This window comes from Callorhinus ursinus, unplaced genomic scaffold (genome assembly GCF_003265705.2).
Source record: "Callorhinus ursinus isolate GAN/ISIS: 27379988/994484 unplaced genomic scaffold, GSC_fseal_2.0 scaffold3, whole genome shotgun sequence".
Classification (NCBI taxonomy): Eukaryota; Metazoa; Chordata; class Mammalia; order Carnivora; family Otariidae; genus Callorhinus; species Callorhinus ursinus.
The window spans coordinates 36,578,160-36,598,026 of NW_027397065.1; the positions used below are offsets into that span (position 1 = coordinate 36,578,160).

Below are 19,867 nucleotides of genomic sequence, written 5' to 3' on the forward strand. Positions count from 1 at the left end.
CACACACACACACACACACACACACACACACACACACACACACACACCACATACGTATTGAGAGAAGTAGAAAAGAGGAAGAACAGTGAAGACGAGATGATCTCTCACATACACACCTTTGATACATAAATACACACACAGACACAGAATGAGTGAACAGAGAACAAACTTATCTGTCTTTAGAAAAATGATTCAAGGCCTTTCAATCCTTTGAAAGCATACTCTCTTTGAGGCTGGATTATTAGGTAATTCCCGCATCACTATTTTCCACAGGTACCCTTCTGAAACGGTGTCAGTTATCGAATCTGCAGGTTCAATTAGGCACCTTTATCACCCAGCATAACTTTCAAACCCCACACCTGTCTTTACAACCCTTCTGGTTCCATGGAAAGTTCACCAGGCTGACATTTAGTTACATGACTGAATTCTAAATAGGGATTAATAAAATGATTAATTTACTCTTCTTTTCTCCTCTCTCTCTCTCCGGTTTCCCCCATGAGTCATGGTTGGCCATCTACAAGAACACAATATCTAACTGAGGAAAACTGTCTTCCAACCACAGCATCTGTCTCCCTGGCAAGCTCTGCTGACAGTTGGGTCCCGGCTCTGGAACTGTTCAAGAATCTTTTTTCGGGCTGAGCGATTAATGGGCTCTCATCCTCCTAGGTGCAGCTTCCTACTGATTCCACTCAATTTGAAAGATGGATTTGTATATGTTTATCCTGCGGAGAATCTGCTATTGTGCAAATATCTCAAATTGAGACCCCCCCCCCCCATGGGAGGACATGCATGACACAGGAGCACCTGCATTCCGTTTCCTGCAAAACATCCATAAAATAGTTCGGTGGTTCCCAAGGGTCTGCTTCTGGGTGTTATATAAGCAGCTTCTCCTTCAGCAAAGGGAAAGGGATGCTTCAAGACACAGAAATAAAAATGCCCACAGTTCTCTAAGGGAATTTCAAAATAGCAAGTTGCTTAAATACCAAGGAAAGCACCTGGTTTCTCTCCAAGCCTAAAGATAGCCTGTGATAGTTTAAGAAATGAAAGCAGAGGTGGGGGAAAGGAGAGGCGGGTGAGGAGGTCACAGACAGCACTGGAGAGATTCTAGAACACACGGATCATCTGGCAGTGCACATCTGAGTAAGTTCTGTCATTTGTGAAATTCTATCGAAAGTACATTTATATATTTGACAGTGTAGGAAATTGTCTATTCCTGGTATAATTACTGTAGTCTCTTGCCTAAGGCAAGGGTTTCAAACCCACTGTTGAAATAAACCCAACTATTCATGAAAAAAAAAAGTACTTAGTCAAGAAGCTTCATGTTTTGTTTTTTGAAAAGCGGTTAAGGTGGAGGCATAATTTGTAGGCACAATATTCCAGTAAGGGCACATCTGTCTTGTTCTAATTTGGAACCTAAAATACTGCTGTCAGGCTCTCCCTTTCTTTCTTAAAAATTTCTTCCCAAATCTACTTTATCTACTTTTTTCTTTCCAAACAATTACTCAACCCTCAGACCCCCTGGAGGCTTCTGATTCTTAAAAGAATTAGAAAAGATCTCCAGTTATTATTAGATTCCATTTTAGACAGAGAAGAAAGCAGAAAGTGAGCAAGATAGGCACGGCTTTATGTTGCCTGAGTTACTTTTGAAATTTGCTTCATTCAAAGGCCAGAATAGCATGGAGCACCTTCAAACTATAAAATAAGAGTTCCACTGGACCAATTATTTGTAACCTCTCACTGGAAGTAAAAATGATTCAACATCCCCTCCCTCCCCCGTCAAAGACCTAAAGGTCTTTAAGAGAATCCAAAAAGCTCCATGCATTTAATATTTTCTAAGAATAAGTATGGGGGAAAAGATTAAGCCCTCAAATATCTAACTTACGTAAGCCTGACAACAAGAAAAAACACACAGTGGAAAGGATTAATCTCAAACAAAACTCAGAGAAGAGGCTTTTGCAGAAAACTATTCCTCTGGCTAGATCTCTTTTGTTTACAATATGAAGTAGAATTTGGACCCATTATATATTCTTTCTTATGGTCCCCCTTGTGAATTGAGGTTGTTAAAGTAACATTGTAATTATCTTTTATCTATAGCATGATTTATTTATAATATGAAATTCCCTTTTACATCTTCAGATTCTTAATAAGTGAATGCTCTCCTTAACAATCAGAAAAAAGTAACATCGAAATATGAAACAAATATTTATTTCACCATCCTTTTCCCAGAAAATTATGAATGTGACTCCAATAAAAACACAGCTACACATTTTGTTTTAAACATTTAAAAATGTTTTTCAGTTTCAAAGGTCATATTTAGAACTGAACCAACCATGAATATGAATACGTTGTAAGCCATGCCTAAAGCGGGTGTCTTTTCAAGTAAAAGACAAGACTTACTAATAGTCCCATTTGTTTTCCATTAAAAATCTACTCATTGTATTCACAGCAATCCACATGCCACTATGCGAGCCTGCTTGGACAAAGCCTTTGCTTTGTGTGTATCAGATGCAAAATTTACTTAAATTCCATATAATTGCAAGTGCATCTGCTAGGCTTTGTCACTGGTCTATATGAACATTTTCACAGTGTATACAAAGAGCAATTATCTAACAACTAAAGAAAAAGAAACAGTCATTTCGGCAAATTACAGCCAGCTCCTTTATCAAGGAATAAGTTTGCTAAAAGAACGCTACCCCAAAACACTTTTTTTAAATAAAATGTATTCACTCACACCACATACATTAGCTACACAGAACAAAAAAGAGAGCTTTTTCAACTGTTAAATTACTAGGTCTGAAACAAGGATAACTGCAATTTCAAATAAAATCATCTCACAAAACATTAAAGTTCCCCTCTGGAGAAAAGTAAAAAACCAAAAACCAAACAACAACAACAAAAAAACCCCACCCAATTTAAACCAACTGATGCACTACTGTAAGTTCTTATTCTGCACTCATGACAAAATATTTCAACAATAGTCACTTACCCTGTTTATCATCCAGTTTTAGTTCCCTAATTTGAGATATAAGTGCACGCGTAAGTCAAAACAGGGGATATTTAAAAAAAAAAAAAACACCCCCCCAAAAAAAAATCAAAACAAAAACTTGAGACAAAAAAAATCTTAATTGAAAGTTTTTGCTCCATTCATGAGTCCATTGCAAGCAGGCCTGTCTCTCTAGTTGGGCTATTTGGTCAATGTTTCTCTTTCTCTTTCATTCCACACACCCACACACATCTCCCCTTTTCCCTTTCTTTTGTTCACTTTCTTTCATTTTTTCTTTCTTTCTTTTTAACTTCGTGAACAATCCTATTTCAAACTGTTACACTCAACACAGCCAGCCCTCCTTAAAGCCCAATCCAATTTTCAGACTTTTACACCTCATGCCAACTAAACAACATCAACAGCACTCCTCTTCTAGAGCCTCATAAGGTAAATCTGTTCTTGTAACAAATTCTTAAAGCTATCCCCAGTGATCACAGTGGTATCATTAGAATAGAGAGAAAACTATTTAATACAAAGACTAAAAAATTTTTGTGACATTTGACCTGTTTGAAATCTATCAATTCAGTGGCCATTTATTTCCTGCTTTACTTTCATTTAAATATCTTCATTATCATTTTGTAAAATGTATTATGTTACCAGCCAAAGCTATTAGAAAAAAAAAACCTCCCTATTCCCCAAACTGGAGAACCATCATTATCATTAATATTTCATGGAACTGCATTAAATGAGACAATATTCAATATTTAACTATCTAATCCTATAGTAATTTATATTAGAAAATACCAACCATGTGAGAATTCAGCCGGTCGGATTATTTTATTGGATGAACCTTTGTCATTATTAATAACACTTCAGTATCTCATATTTTTTCAGCACAGAATGTAACATCCAAGGACTGAAAGTGATTTTGTTTCTAATTAATTCTTAAAATCCTTGGGAGACAGTGATGGGAGGATAAATATATTAATTTTGAATTGAAGAATAAAAGACTAACCTTTAGATGCAAAAGTTTTACTAGAGATGTGGATTACTTGCATGAGTCGTACACCTCACTAGGTTTACTCATAATTATGTGAAGAAGACCTGTTTAAACCTCAGAGAGTCTACCTTATGGGGGTGGGGGAGGTTCGGTTTTATTTCTTTCAAACACCACAATTATTACCAATTTATAAGTAAAAAGTTGGTCTGATCTATTATCCAGAATTCCTATTAATTTGCTTACAGAAGATTACGTAGACATCCAGATGTTCTCCATATGTACTTTAAACAAATCCCATTTACCTTTTTTTCAGACCATTTATCAACTTTACATATTTATACATAGGCAAACTTCAGCTCATTTTAGGTAAATTATCTTTAACTTCAGCATGAACGGAATTCAAATGGGTAACTTTTTAATATGGCACTTGGTGAGAACAAACTCTACATAACAAACATCTGAAATTGGTGTGTGCTAAAATCTGAAGTGTTTATTATCTTTATAGCCAAAAATGTCCTCCATTTGATTTTAAGCAAGGAAAAAGTTCTCACTGCTACTAGCCTTTCAAGTTTATACACTGAGGCCATCATTATCCCTCCCTTAAGACCCTAAGGTCACTCATGGAATAATGGTAAATATTTGCTGGAGGCTTTTCATTTATCTGTTTTGTTGACAGCTTCCTTTCCTGTTTTGTTTTTGTTTTTAATTTTGAGGGAATTCGACCATCTATATATTACTGGAAGTTGCAGTCTTCTTGTCTCATGAGAGACCAGACTATGGATTTCCCAGACTTCCTAGTTATATGGGTATGGACACTTCATCAGGATACAGCCAGTCAACTGGAATCACCAGCCCAGAACTTTGAAATGAGAGCAAGGGACTCCCAGAAGACAGGATAGGGGTTCCTTCCAGACTTGGTACAAATAGCCACATATCGTGGGCAGCAGTGTTGGTTGATAGTAATGGCAGAGGCAGAGGCCAGTGCCAGGGATGTGGAGGGTTCCAGCTGGGCGCCCAGTACGCAAGGCAGAAGCTGAAGTGCCTGGTTCCACATCGTTCCTGGTGATTCCGTAATTCCCAGTGTCCTTCTAATACATTCCTTTACTGTTTACATTAGCCAGAATTAATCTGTGTAGGTTACAAGAAAGGACATAACTGGATCCCATAATCAAAAATAGTAATTCAAATTGTGCTTTTATTCTGTGTTGGTTAATTTTATGAACTGCTGGAAAATAAATTAAGAACTCCTACAATATTGTGAGTTGTAAAGAACATTCCATTTTCACAAAGGCTAGGAAACGTCCCATCCAGGAGGACCCTGGTAGCAAATGGTAAGTGATCTCACAGAACCTTGGAAATTCAGCTACCCAACAGGAAAAGAGCCAAGAATCAAAGTTTAAATGAACACATCAATGAAGACCCTTCCTATTTTTCTCAACCGCTGCTTTCCTGTTTCAGATCAACAGGAACAAAAGGAAGTAACAGAAGATGGAAAAGAGGGGCACCTGGGCGACTCAGTCGTTAAGCGTCTGCCTTAGGCTCAGGTCATGATCCCAGGGTCCTGGGATCAAGCCCTGCATCGGGCTCCCTACTCGGCGGGGAGCCTGCTTCTCCCTCTCCCACTCCCCCTGCTTGTGTCCCCTCCCTTGCTATATCTCTCTCTGTCAAATAAACAAATAAAATCTTAATAAAAAAAGATGGAAAATAAATTTTGATGGTTTATCTATGATTTGCTGGAAATGAGATATGCACATCTTGAAAACCCACAGTAAAAATAAGCATTAATCAAGAGCCTGACCAGTGATACCAAAAGTCAGAACTGACTGCCTCAAGTCCAGGAAGCTATTACCTGGGGCTGGGGAAAGGGTCAGTGCACTCCTCCTATGCCATCTACTCTTGGAGCGATTCACCTGGTACTTTTCAAGAATATTCCCCTTCCCACAATTGACTGATAAAAGGCAAATTTAAGGGAGTGAATAAGTTTTGAAAATTAACTCTGAACCTACATATTCACCGTATGCTTTCAAGTTCAATGGGGCAAATAGTCCTTTAGAGAAATTTTTCATCCATGGCATTTTGGGAACACCGGAAAATTTTCTTTCCTTCCCAATTCCTATCATTTTTTTTTTTTAAAAATCCCTCATAAAAGAAAAGTAAATCATAAATTGATTCATTGGTCGTGAAAAATATAAATTGACAGCTGTGAGGCATGGAGTCATTCATCCATTCACTGATTGAATTGACAAAGGTAACAGGCACATCCTAAAAATGACCAGCATCAGAATTTGCCCTCACTCTCAAACCTACATGTTAACCATGATCTGATTCCACATGGCAAAGATCCACAGTTTAATACTCACCCTCTGGCTTTACTCTTTTTTTAAACACATCTGTTATTAGACATCTGAATTAAAAAATAAAAAAGAAAGAAAAGAAAGCTGCAAAGTTCTATCCCTGACCTCGCCTGCAGCTATGCTTTCCTCAGAGTAAATACATTTGGAATTCCAGGGCAATGCAATTCAAAACAAAACAAAACAAAACAAAATCAAATCAAACAAACAAAAGAAAAACCAAGAAAACCACTAACTTCTGTAATTAAAATATTATTTTATACACACACGTACGCACACATCACGGTACGTTAGCCTATAGACCGTAAGCTTCTAGACCAGGGATCAATCATATACACACACAACACCCAAACTGTGTACGGCTCTGTGTACACCCCATGGGGGATTAATAAACACTTATGAATTGACTGACAAGAGAAAAACCAAGAAATGACAACCTTCAGGGTAGCCGTAACACAATTTTAACTTGAAAATTGCCCAGGAATAGACTTCACAATCTATGGGAACATACACAAATCATATAAAAAGAAGTGCTGCCCCTCATCTACCTAGAGTGGCCTTAGGGAATAGCTTAGTGAAAAATCACTGTTGTACAAAGTGTAGTTCAGGTTCTCTGTCTAGCTACTGTTTGGCTTCTTCAGTGAATCCAGCTGAGAGCAACTTTTATTCTGTAATAGATTTATTACGGAATAACTTTTAAAACATATATTAGGATAAATGCAAAATTTAGTGCATCTCTAATATTTTCTTGCTAAGTCAATAGGTATGAAACCACCTTTCCCTCCCGATTCTCAAGATTCATGTTGCCATTTTAATTTCTCTGCAGCCAAACATAACAAAAGCATAATCTACAATGCTTAAACAGCTTCTTCAACAGAAGAATCCCCAAATAAATGGTAATTAGCAATAAATCATAATTTACCCATTGTCTCCTTTAAACGATGCATTAATGGCGTGATGCAATTCTTAAAACACATTTCAGTGTCTCCTTGCAGATAATCTCCAAATGCCTCAAGTTCAAATGTGGTTTATTTTCCTCCCTGAAGTTCATATACATGTTCTACCTTGTGGGTGTGGATAGGACAGATTTATAAAAATTTAGTGATCCCTGGAACTGAAGAATTACAGAAATAAGATGATGCTTCCATTAACAATTTAGCCTTGCCACATTTACTTGAAATGATGCCTATTTCAGCTGTTCCCTGTTTTGAAAAGCTACTTCCACAATGATAAATTTCCAAAAATGTATGATGAGAGCAGGTGGGGAAAAGTAAGAAATAAACTGTGAGGACTGGTCCCCTTAAACTTGGGGGGGGCAGTTAAAAAAAGAAAAGAAAACCATTTTGGGTTGAGGTAAGGCATTTTTTTAAACAAAAACACATGAGATCAAAATAAAAGTCTGTGTATGTCTTTACCATCAAAGGCCAAACACAACGTCTATTGTAATTCACTGCTGTCTTAGCATGTGCTCATTAGAGGTACATGTACTGGTCAATAACTTTACCAACACCACCTGGCCTATCACCTTACCCGATCCCACCCCACCATACTTCCCCAGATTCCCACAGTCCTTGACACAGCCAAGGGTGGGCTTGGTTATCTGCCTTTTAGAACCATTCAAGCCAGTTTTCCAACACACATCTTTGAACAGCTAGATCATTATTTGTTTCAAAGTGTTACAGAACTCCTTACTTTTCTTCCTGACATTATTATCAGGTTGTTAGGAAAACGTCTGATAGTGATAACTACCAATGGTTTCCCGTTTTTCCTATGTCAAGCCAAACACATTTTTGGGGTGATGCTTACTTTTCTGTTTTTAGTTCCCAAAACTGATAGCAATGAGAAAAGATAGGTTTTTATGTTCTCGTGGTTTGGTTTTTTTCTTGTTTTCTTGGCAGCCTCCTCTGGACTATGAGAAGTGATGATTGATCATTTTTCCACACTCATCCACAGCCCTCTCTGTGGCCACATGTAAATTTGCCAATGGATAATTAAGCAACAGACACATCCAATAAATATAATAAATAAATTTGATTTTTCCCCCTTAGTAATTGGTTTCATCTGACTGAGTCTGATTATGTGTGGGGATATATAAACAGGATTAGAGAGGAGAAAAATTAGATGCTGGGTCACACAAATTGCACAGCCCTAACCACTGTGAAATGTTTTTGTAATAATTACATTATTATTCCTAGGGTTAAAATACAGAGAAGCAGTTTGTGTCTTCTCAAAAAGTTAGGTGAGGCCAAAAATAAAACCGGCGGCATGATTATTACCATAAGGAAATAGAAGCCACTTATAGAATACATTTCCCTCTGGTCTGCATTCTCTTCCCACCATTCACACTGCTCTTCCCCATGCTTCCCTTAAATCCATGCAGGTAGTGCCAAACTTTAACTTGGGTCTCCAATTCCAGGTGCCCTGTCACACCAGACTACATGAGTAAAAATAAGCTGGCCAAACTAGAAGGTGGAGAATGAGCAGATATTTGTATACAATTATTGCCTGAATAAATCCTAAGGCAAAATTAAATTAAATCACCTTTCAAATATACTCTTGAGTGACACAAAGAGCAAAGTTTTATCTTGCTGTTTCCAACAAGCACCCTCCTCTACTTCCATTTATTTTTTCTTAGACATCCTGTTGGCATCAAATTACTCTTACCATAAGACATGGCTCTTAGCTGAGCACAGTACCTGACCTGGCTTGGGAAACAAAAAACGGCTTATTGTAAGGGAAAAGAAAAAAGACTGAAAGATGAAAACATACATCCCTACAACTTTAATTTGCCTATGTTCTTGCTAAGTAATATCTACTCTAACGTGCAGTACATAACCATATACTCTTACATTGGAAATGGTTTAGAAACATTATCACAGCTAGGATCACAAAGTCTGTTGCAACGAGTTCTCTAATAATAGCTATGATTTTAGGCATGTAGATATTTACTGTTTGAACTAGCCACATGCATGGACATAGCCATCTTCCCTAATAGTTTAGTTTCATTGTTAGAAATAATCGAGGAACATAAATTGACTATTTCTAACATTCAAAATTTTGAAGTGGCACTTTTTAAAAAACATGTTACAAATATAGCAAGTGGCTTATACAATCTTGTGAAATGGTTATTTTACGTTATGAGATTTTTTTAACCTTTGCTAAAATCATTTCTACTTGACGATCTATTTCTTTTCTACACGTATACCCTTATTCCTGTAATTAAAATAGGAGAAATGTCAAAACACTGAGTATCAGCTAAATCCTAAGCAGTCATAAAAATGACACTTAAACATAAGCTTTTTCCAAAAGAACCCTCAATAGAATTGTCCTCTCTAAAGATTTTAAATCAGTATGTTATTGTATCAGTTTGAGCTTCATCATATGAATTATAATCTCCAACGTCAGCCCTTGCCTCCAATTTTGAAGACTGGGGAACCTAAATAAACAAAAGAAATGACTTATTCTCTTGAACCAAATTCATAAATAAAGTCCTTTATTTTACAGGATCCATAACTGCCTTTTATATAACTTAAAAATAAGTACTTTACCAAGATCATATTAACAGAAATGGATCATACAAAATTTCTAATATTTTTAAAACAGGCGTGAGCCTATATTTCTAAATAATTTAGTCATCAGCACAATTAAACAGACTGTCTTCTAGAAAGCTGAGTTCCAAACTTTGATAGATCCTAATCGCATTTCAGAAATCACTAACTAATACAATAATAAGAATAACGGAACTAAGAAATCTGGCATCATATTTGTATTTATAATAACCTATGGCAGAACTACATTAGCAAAAGGAGTAGCACTGGGGAGTCTTCGTAGGTGATCCAAATATATATCAAAGAAAGCAAAGCCTCCTCCAAAAGAATTGCAGCCAAGGCCTGAGAAGTTTAAACTTTTAAAGAAATCATGTCTGTCTTCCCAAATCATGCTCTCATGCTTTTCCCTAGACAGATGCGGTATCGATAACACCCATCCCCAGCATTCTGCTGGGAGCCACACAGTAGTGATGAAATGAGGAATGCAGGCAATTGTCTCATCAGTATCAAAGATCAATTCATATTGTCTGGGGCAGGGCGGGCTGGGGGGAGATCTTTACTGGGGAAAACAGATTTTATTTTAACCTATCAACTCTATTAATTAGTTTCTATTTCTATTCACTAAACTTACATGAAAAGAGTTGAAACACCTGCTGTCTTTTTTCTCACACTGCAGCCAAAAAGCACGTAACTGTACTTTTTCTCTGATAATTCTTTTTGTCTAAAAGGCTCATAATCCTACAGTCACGAGAGGTGGGCCAATTAAAGTCTTTCAGCAAAAATGAAGGAACTTTATTTGCAAACTATTTCCCAAGGTGTTTCATTTTTTTGTCATTAAGAATTCATAAAAAAGCTACAATATTTCAAGTTCAAAATCACATTGTAGTGTACAATATATTAAGTCGACTGGGGCAGTAAGTAATGTGAATTTTAGAGAAAAAATTTTATACCTCTTCAACTTTATGAAATCTTTCAGAAATAAGAGCAGGATACCCTTAACAGCTAAAATTATTATGCTAAGTAGTGCTTTATCTTTGTTAGGTAGAGAAAATAACCCAATTTAATAAAAAAAAAATGTTACCAGTAGAACAAAGTCTTGAGAAATGTGAACGATCCTTTTATAAAGCAAAATAGAAATCCGTAGTACAAAGAAATACTTTGACAAAGCTACTACTTGCCCTCACCACACAAGACTTATAAAATTTCTGTGGGTTTTACAAATTTTAAATGAGTTATCTAATTAGACACTACATCACATTTTATGAAATGCTGCTGTGTCCCTTTCCACTTAGAACATATCAAAAGACACCCACCTACCCCCTAGCTCCCTAAAAAAAAAAAAAAAATGTTCTTGCCATCTCCCCTGAAGATTGTGAATCTGTTGTATTGCACTGTGAGGGCAGAATGGATGGTTTCTGACTGTGAGTATATCAGCTCTACTGAGATCCAGTAATTCAAGGAACAAAACTTTTGCTTTACACAAAGTAACGAGAGACAAAACATATACTTTTCACATAGCTCCATTTGAGGTAGTAGTTTCACTAGAGTTTTGTCTCTTTAAATCTGACTTTTCAAATGAAGTTTGCGTTCTTAAATTGGGTGGGCTAAAAAGGCCCTTGCCAATGACCTTGACCATATTTCACCAGAAATCACTTCTCACAATTAGTCTACACAGAATAGAAAACAAAAGAAAAGCTTGCCAATACAGGTTTTCCAAGTAGTTCAAAGTTCCTTTCAATTACACAATGAAAAACAAACAAACAAACAATTACTTTTAAGAAACATTCAGTAACTCTAGCATAATAAACACCTCATACTTGCAGAGAAACCTCCACTCTGATCAAAGTGAAAATAGGAATCCTAATAATACAGGCAAATGTGACTGTCAAGTTCCATGAGCCAACACTCTTTCTATATAGACTTATCCCCCAAAATAAGTTACCTTCTCCCCATGATGTTGGATTCCATGCTTTTGGAAATGCTGAAATTCAACACAAACACCAACTGAAAGTATACTAACTCATTTATCAACAAACACAGCAAAAATACAGAATCACTTTGCTACATAACCTGAGATCAACACCAGGCACAGAAAATTAAAATGAGCTCAGTTAAGATTCAATGGAAAACTTAATAAATAACAATAATAATAAAATCACCAACAGGCCACAAACACTATGCCACACAGAACCATATAAGAGTAATCACAAATCCCACTGACTGAATAGTCATCTAACCAGGCATTACCCCCAAAACGTAGAAACGTTTAACATCTTAACATAAATTCTCAGAGCTTTTAAGAAGTTGCCAGGTAACCAGAAGTAGAAAGAGGGCTGGGTGGGTAAAAACCAACCTCAGCAGGAAAGAGTATGTTCTTTAAATCAATGTACTCTTGGTCTTCACGTCTAGTGAAGATGCTGAAACTGAAGCTAATTGTGATGTTTCATAAGTAAATTCACACTCTGAATATATTACATAACAATTAGAAATCTTGCCCCATAGGCCACATAAAATGAGTCCTTAGCCTGGTCAGTTAGCCGTTTGTGCCCATGTGTGTAGAATATGCCAGAGAAATAATGCAGCTGCTCAGCATGGGGTATATTGCTTTCTGGTTTTAGTCCTAGAATGAGAAAATCATGATGCTTTAGAAGACCTGGGTTCTCAGAATCGTAGCTTACTGTACGTCTTCATTTTTCTTTAGTACCCAGACAAACAAATGCTTCGCTCAAAGATAGCTGTGATCCTAATTAATGGAAGCTGAGTTTTCTCCCAAAAAACTTGATCAAAATGGTAAATGCAAGCATGGGTCCATGAAAATATTTTAAAATAGCAATTTTGCCATCTCAAGGGACCTATGAGTAAGCTGAGCTTTCATTCTAAATAAAATGCCTTATTAGCATCTGCAAACTACAAAAGAAGAAATAAGCTTTAGATCTCAGGAATCCTGTCCATAATTTCAAGAAAAGCTTTTGTCAACACAGGCAACCCAGAACAGGTGAAGTGCATGGTGTCTTGGAGTAGGCTTTGCTCTATAAAAAGAGGGTCTGACTAGTTGAGTTAATTTACAGTTTTTGTTCTTCAGTCCTGAACAAGCTGCATGCGCTGTTTTATGCTGTTCCTCCAACACCAGTTAAGTTTACATTAAGACAAAGTTTAACAATATCATTGCAAACATACTCTTTGTACATAGGTAACCTGCTGTTCCATGATGTGGCAACCACAAAGCAGAAACAGGCTTCCTTAAATAACAATACTTTCCCTCTATAAAATCTATGTGCCTCAGAGTATCCCTGAGCTGGATATCCTCATCTGAGTCTAGAGTTCAGAACTCCTCAAGATAATAATACACAAACTGAAAATACAACCTGCTCTATCCCAGGCTTCCCTCCCTACATTTATGCTGCCATTATTGTAGCTCATTTTCCCATGGCTTAGCAAAAATGTTACAACTATAAACTGATTTCTTTTTAAACTGCTGATTTGCCTTTACTTACTGACCCTTCAGTTTTTCTACTGAACTGGAACTGAAAACTTAGGGAGGAAAGAGCAAAACAAATGAAACATGGTAACTGCTAAGAACCCTTCAAAGAACTTAAATGATATGAATATATTAAAGAACTGTTGTGTATTAATTTTTAAATAATATTTAAAACAGATCCTGGAAGCAAGAGTTACAGAGTCAGTTCTATTTTTAAGAAAAGAGTTAGAGTTCAATTTGCATGCATTATGCTGGCTATTTTAAATAATTTTATTCCATGTGTATGGCAGAAACTGCCCTTCCCCTCCCCAAATGACAAGATGCCACTTCAAGTAAGATCTAAGAGAAGGCTTGGCGTTAGCAATTGCTGTACACCTCTCACAATTTTGAATAAAACAATACCAGCAATCTCTCTTCTTCTCCATAGCCCTAAATTTATTAAGTAATTTAGCAATAGCTCAATCACTGGAGAACAGGACAGAAGGTGATGCACTAAACCACTTATATGTTTATTATCTTTGCAAGCAACATTAAGTAGTGGTGTCGATTATATTGTCTCCTGCAAATCTGCACCAATGTGATGCAAAACAGCATTTTTAAGAAATTCTCTTTTGGAATGCAAATGATTATGCCCCCAATTTTGAATATTTTAGCCAGCATGTACCATACAGTAGTTCTGGAATCACTGGCATCTGTAATGCTGTCAAAACTGAGTCAAAATTCATTGTAATCCTGGAGAAGGATAACCTTAAACATCAATGCAACGTTAAAATGCATCCTAAAAAAAAAAAAATCCCTATAATTGCGATGAACATTAGAGAGAAACCGGCAGTCCTTCTGCAGAGAAATAACAGTCTGCTCTACCAATCTTTCCCCTCCCCCTTGAAACTCATGCAACTAATGATGACCTCCCGAAGTGCCGATTTTAAATGTTCCAGCATTCATCTGAGGATGAAGGAGAAAAAAAAAAAAAAATACACAGAAAACCACGAAACAAGTTGCAAACTGCACAAACGCAAGGAGAGAGAGAGAAAGAACTGCAGCTGATTCAGGAGCGATTGCAGAATGAGGAGCAACAGAAAGGAAACAAGAAAGAAAGAAAAGGGGAAAAAAAGCCTTTAGCATTAAAGAGTAAGAAGTGAAAAACATTTACCAGCGGCTCGGTCAGTAGCTTCGCTCCCTGACACCATCTACATAGAGAGATAACTTAGCCTAGAGTCTTCGGTCCCAGCTCGCTTTGGAGCAAAATTCCTTCACTTCGAGGGGGCAACACACACCCTCAAGAAAGAGGGAAAGAAGGGGAAAAATAATCCCAAAGACCAAGACAGGCTTTCCCCCTCCTCCCTCTTACCCGCCCCCCGGACTCCCCAAACGGTGCTCGCTTCTGCACAGTTCTGCTCGCTGTGCAGCTGAGCTGCTGCTGCCGCTGCCGCCGCCGCCTCGGCTGCTGCTGGTGCTGCTGGTGCTGCTACTTCGGAAACGATTAGGAGGAGGACGCCCAAGCACGACCTGAGCCTGCGAGCCACCCAGGACCAATGTGCAACCTGCTCTGGAATCAAACCCATAACACACGCACGCACACCCAGTGGCTCCTGCACGCGAGTCCTCGCGCGCACACACGCTCCCGCCCGCGCGCCGCACAGACACACGCGCACACACACATGCACACACGCGCGCGCGCACCCCCCTCCACCCCCAACACACACAAACACACACACGGAGCGCCGCTCACCGCCCGCCAGCCAGCCAGCGCAGCCCCGAATGGGGAGTGCGCGCCAATCCCGGGGCCCCGAGTGCGCGCACAGGCCAAGGCCGCCGGGGCTGGGTGGTGGCGCTGGGGCTGTAGCTGCTGTGGCTGCGGAGCATTAGGACCGGGGAGGGGTTCACGCCTGCGAGATAGGGGCGTTAGGGGCACGTGCACCCCTTTGTCTGCAGAGAGAACCCCAACCGGGCGTTTCCGAGACCAGACACTGAGTGCGCAAACCCCCGGCGGTGCAGAGTTCAGTTCCGCTCTGGGACTGGCCAGGAGTGGCTCGGCCCTGCCTGCACGCACCGAGGATTCAGCTCTGCGAAACCTGACGCACCGCAGCTGCACCCGGGTCCCTGCACACAGGGGAAAAAAGCAAGCCCGCGCGTCCTGTGGACGACCCAAGGCTGCCTTGACTTGCGAGCATGCCCAGTGCTCGGCTGGAACCCAGAACACGCCTTCCAGGGTTAGGAACGCTGAGAGGGGCAGAGCCTAGTTCGGTGGCTTCAAGAGGGAAAAGCAGAGGTTCCAGAGCCTTTAGCCCCTGCTAATCTGCCTCACCTGTACTACTCAGTGGCCCTGAATTTGCCCAAGAGGGCGTGGCGCTGGGAAGCTAGGCGTCCAGACCTCAGAGAGGAGTTGCTTTTCTTCCTTTCAGAAAGGGAATTCCAGAAGGAAGTAATTCCTGGCCCAGGAAAGGCTTGTTCAGTTACCAGGTAGTAGAGAAAATCCAGAGGGCCTGGCAGTGGTTAAAGGAACAGCTAACACATACTGGTTACCTATCCTGTGCAGGCTCTGTGCTACGTGATGCGCATGAAATACCGGATTTTATCCTTTCCAAACACCAACTGAGCGACCCTAGAAGGAAACCGAGGTCCCAGTGTATTTTACCAACTGTCAGTCAATTATTGCCAATGGCTTGGGGAATCCAAACCCGGCACTCTGACTCACTAGGGACAGAAAGCAGTGCACTGATGAACTTTAGGCATTTCCAGCAAGAGAAAGGTCTGCTGGATGTTTGGGTGACAACAGCCTCTGGCCTTCCAGCCATACCTGCTCTGTCTTTAGCAACCTACAAATCTTTGAAAAACTGCATGCCCGCAATTTGCCATTGTCCAACACTGATAATATTAATTCTCATCTCTTGACTATGTAACCTGGGCCATCCTTTCATTAGGTGTTGCATACTTACCAGTAGAATCTTGAAAATCACCCTGTAAAGAAGCTATGCTTATTCTCATTGTACACATGAGGAGAAACAGATGTCCTGTTACTTCCCCAAGGTGACAGGGTCTGAATGAGGGGACGTAGTTTGTTTGACTCCAAAGTGCATGTTGTTTTTACTAAATTATGTGTCTTCCTTAACTGCAATCCAAATAAAGCCATGAGATGAGGGTGTAGCAGTTACTTTTTATTTCACTCAACAAACACGTATTGATTTCCTACCAGCATTCACTCATTCAACAAATATTTATATTTACTAAGCATTATTTCCCTCAAGTCACTGTCTTAGAGGTGACAGAAGATGACAAAGACACATGCCAGTAGTCGGTGTTTAAAGTCTAGTAAGAAGATGATGATCATATGCTGATGATGCGGAGGGACAGCTCACTAGGAAGAAATCTTCTTCCCATGTTCATCTAGCAAACTCCTCCTTATCCTTCAGCAATTTAGTCTGGTGACACTTCTTCAGGGAAGCCATCTGTGATCTCTCTGGTTGAGTCAAATCCCCCTTACTATAGGTTTTCACAGCATCATGTAACTCCTCTTTTTAAAAGATGTTATAGGTACCAATTTGCCATTTGTGCTAGGATTTCAATGGTGTAAGTCTCCTCAATGCACACAACCCTCTAGATTGTAAACTGCAAGAGGACAGGAATTTGTCTATTTTAATTTTGCATTAATCTCATAGTGCCTGCTAGATGTTGCTCTTGATCCATCTCCTTCTTTCAAACACAAAAGCACACATGTACATGCACATGCACATGCACACGTACACAAACACACCCCTTCAAATAGGAATAATTATTCCTAGGGTAGGAAAACTGTTTCTCTTTCCATTTAACAGATGAGTAAAATGAGACAGAGGTTCAGTAGCTTGCCCAAGGGCGCACATCTGGATAAGTGGCAGAGAAGGACTCCAAAACAGGTCTGTTTGGCACTAAAGTCCACATGACTAGCCTTCAGGCTCCACTGCTTGTCCAGTGGTATCCAGCAGCCGATCAGACTGCAAGAAAGCAGCTCATGGGAAATAAAGTAGATAGATTGCTGGGGATAGCATGAGGGGAGACAGAGAAAATTCAATATTGTAAAAAACAGAAAAAGCATACAATAGGATTTAGTAATCTACTACTGAGCACCCACCTTGCTCAGAGCTTTTCTCATTTTAACTTTAACAACAATTATTCTGGCCAAGTCCCATTTTACAGAGAAGGAAACGGAGGCTCCCGAACAAAAACAAATCCACTGGACTGTAAACTCCAGGGGAAAAGTGATATGCCTATTTTTATTTTACATTTTATTCAATAGTACCAGGCTGACAGTAAACTCCCTCTCTCTTCTACACACATACACACAAGCAACTTGCCCAATATCTCATAGCAAGGAAGTCACAGAGCTGGGATTTTAGCCTAGGTCTGACTTTAGAATTTCAGGGGAAATTAAGATTGGGATGGTCACTGTGGGATTCACAGCTTCACCATGCTACAGTGCCTGAAGATTTAGCTGGGTCTATAAAGAGGGAGAGCCACTGCTGTGCTTTTTCCCTCTCATTAAATCTTATAAGGAATCTGAGATTCAGAGACCGAAAGTTACTTGATCAAGATCACAGACAGTGTCCTAATGCAGAGCTAGATTTTGAACCCAGGCCTCCCTCACTGCAAATTTGTGGTACAGAATATCCTGAGTGACAGAACAGAATATCCAAGATTTTCAGGGGTTTCTGGCTGGGGGTGGGGGGTGAAATGGGGGGCGGAGAGCAGGGGGATCCTCACTCAGAGGGAAGAGCTGCAGTGAACCAAGCAAATCTCAATGCATCACCCTTCCTACCTGTTACTGGTCCTCTGGGTTGGGTTTCACCTTTGTTCCAGCCCCTCCCTATTCCCGTGCCTTTTCAGGCCTCATCTTGAACCGAACACCTCACTGTCTCCCTGCTAATTTGCAGCAGCAGCGCCTACGAACCACAGGAAAGTAAAAACTGCATTTTGTAGAGTTCTGCTTGCAGGCTACTGGGCATGCTCAGTGACAAGGGAAGGCTTTGATTACATACAGGAAGCTTTTGTTAACTACTTTTCCATTTTGGAGTATTTCCTCAAAATGGGATATCCGTGGGTAGCCCTTTGCAGAGATTCCCAGCCTGTAAGAATTCTTAGTAGTCTAGAAGAATGAAATGCTTAGATAGAGAAAAATATCTCAATTTTCTGCATTTTGTACCCTGTCTCTAGTATTTATCTCCCTGTTCTGTACTCTCTGTAGACACACAAAAAAACATCCACAAATTGTACCCATCTATTTACATACCTGGCAGCTATGGACATATGTACCAGCTATAACTACACACCAGCCCTCGACTATGGATTTGTCTCCTGCATTTGTTTGGCTATTAACTTGCCCTACACTGAAATCTGATGAATAAAACGGGTGAGGGGTTGCTAAGAGGTTGTTAAATATTTACCCCTCTTTCCTTCACCCTAAGAATAAATTTATTCCCTAGCAAATGTTTCAGAGGCAGAAAGCTCTCTGGGATTCTCGATAACCCTTTCCTACATATATATTAGGTTGATTTTTCTCATGAGAGCAGCAGAATCTTTTAACTCGTGATGAGAATAACCCATTAAGAAAGTCATGAAGGGCAATCTTCAAGGAAAATGGTGCTGAAAACTTGGAATACTGGTGGATGTTCTGCTATCGCCCCCAGGACATGAACTTTAAAGCTTTCGGAGAAGTCCCCTAATAATTAAAATATTGCATACTTTCCGAGAGATTGCCACTGTCCGTGCCCATAGCAACTGTCTGAGGAAGGTACAATCATGATTCCCATTTTATAGATGGAGAAACAGAAGGTCTGAAAGAGCCAACCACTTATGGCGAAGTCATACAAGCAGGGAGTAATAGAGCTGGGGTGCAAGTCCAAGTCTGTCTGATGCCCAAACCTGTGTGGCGACCTCTACATCTGTTGCCTTGAACTTCCGACATTCCTCCGCAGGTGGAGCTGGATGTGGGAAGGGGTGAGGGTAGGGTGGTGGCTGATTTGCACTTGGTGTGCACAACACTTCATGTATAGTGATACTGCTATCCTCTTAGAAAACCAAATTCATTTAAGAAAGCCTTTCGAAAGGAACACTATTTAGTTTATTCTGCAAATTGAAAAAGTGATGCATGTGGAGCAGAGTGGGAGTGACCAATCCAAATGAGTGTCATTGGAGCTAAGCCTTCTGAGTTTCCCTTGGTAAGCCTTCTTTCCTTCGCTTTGAAGTAGCCCTGCAACGCAGTTGTCAGTCATTTCCCAGATCATTCTCTCTCGATAGATATTCTCTTCGATTTCCTAGAATCCTTTACAGGATACATACTGGGAGAGTTTACTTTCCTAAAGATGGGAAATGTAGAAGTAGAGACAAACTGAGCTTTTTAAGATCACTGTAGTTTGCCATGTTTGTTTCCAGTATCTGTCAACATCCTTTAGAGATTCAGTAGAAGCTATGATTTTTCTGCTTTTAAGAGAGGCCAGGAAAGACCCTTCAGAATGTGATCTCAACCCGCTG

At 39.6% G+C, this 19,867-nt stretch overlaps 1 protein-coding gene across 3 annotated transcripts in view; it reads right to left on the reverse strand.

Moving 5' to 3' along the window:
* The window catches only part of TENM2 (teneurin transmembrane protein 2), a 1,506,090-nt gene that overhangs the window by 1,187,570 nt on the left and 298,653 nt on the right, over positions 1-19,867 (reverse strand). Inside the window, exon 1 of one of the 3 annotated variants that reach the window (XM_073890205.1) lies at positions 14,712-14,849. The exons of 1 other annotated variant lie outside the window; for it this stretch is intronic. The gene's annotated coding sequence lies outside the window, so the exon portion shown is untranslated. Of the gene's footprint in view, positions 1-14,513; positions 14,850-19,867 lie in introns of those variants that run through there. One more of the 3 variants, XM_025867075.2, reaches the window with a different exon arrangement.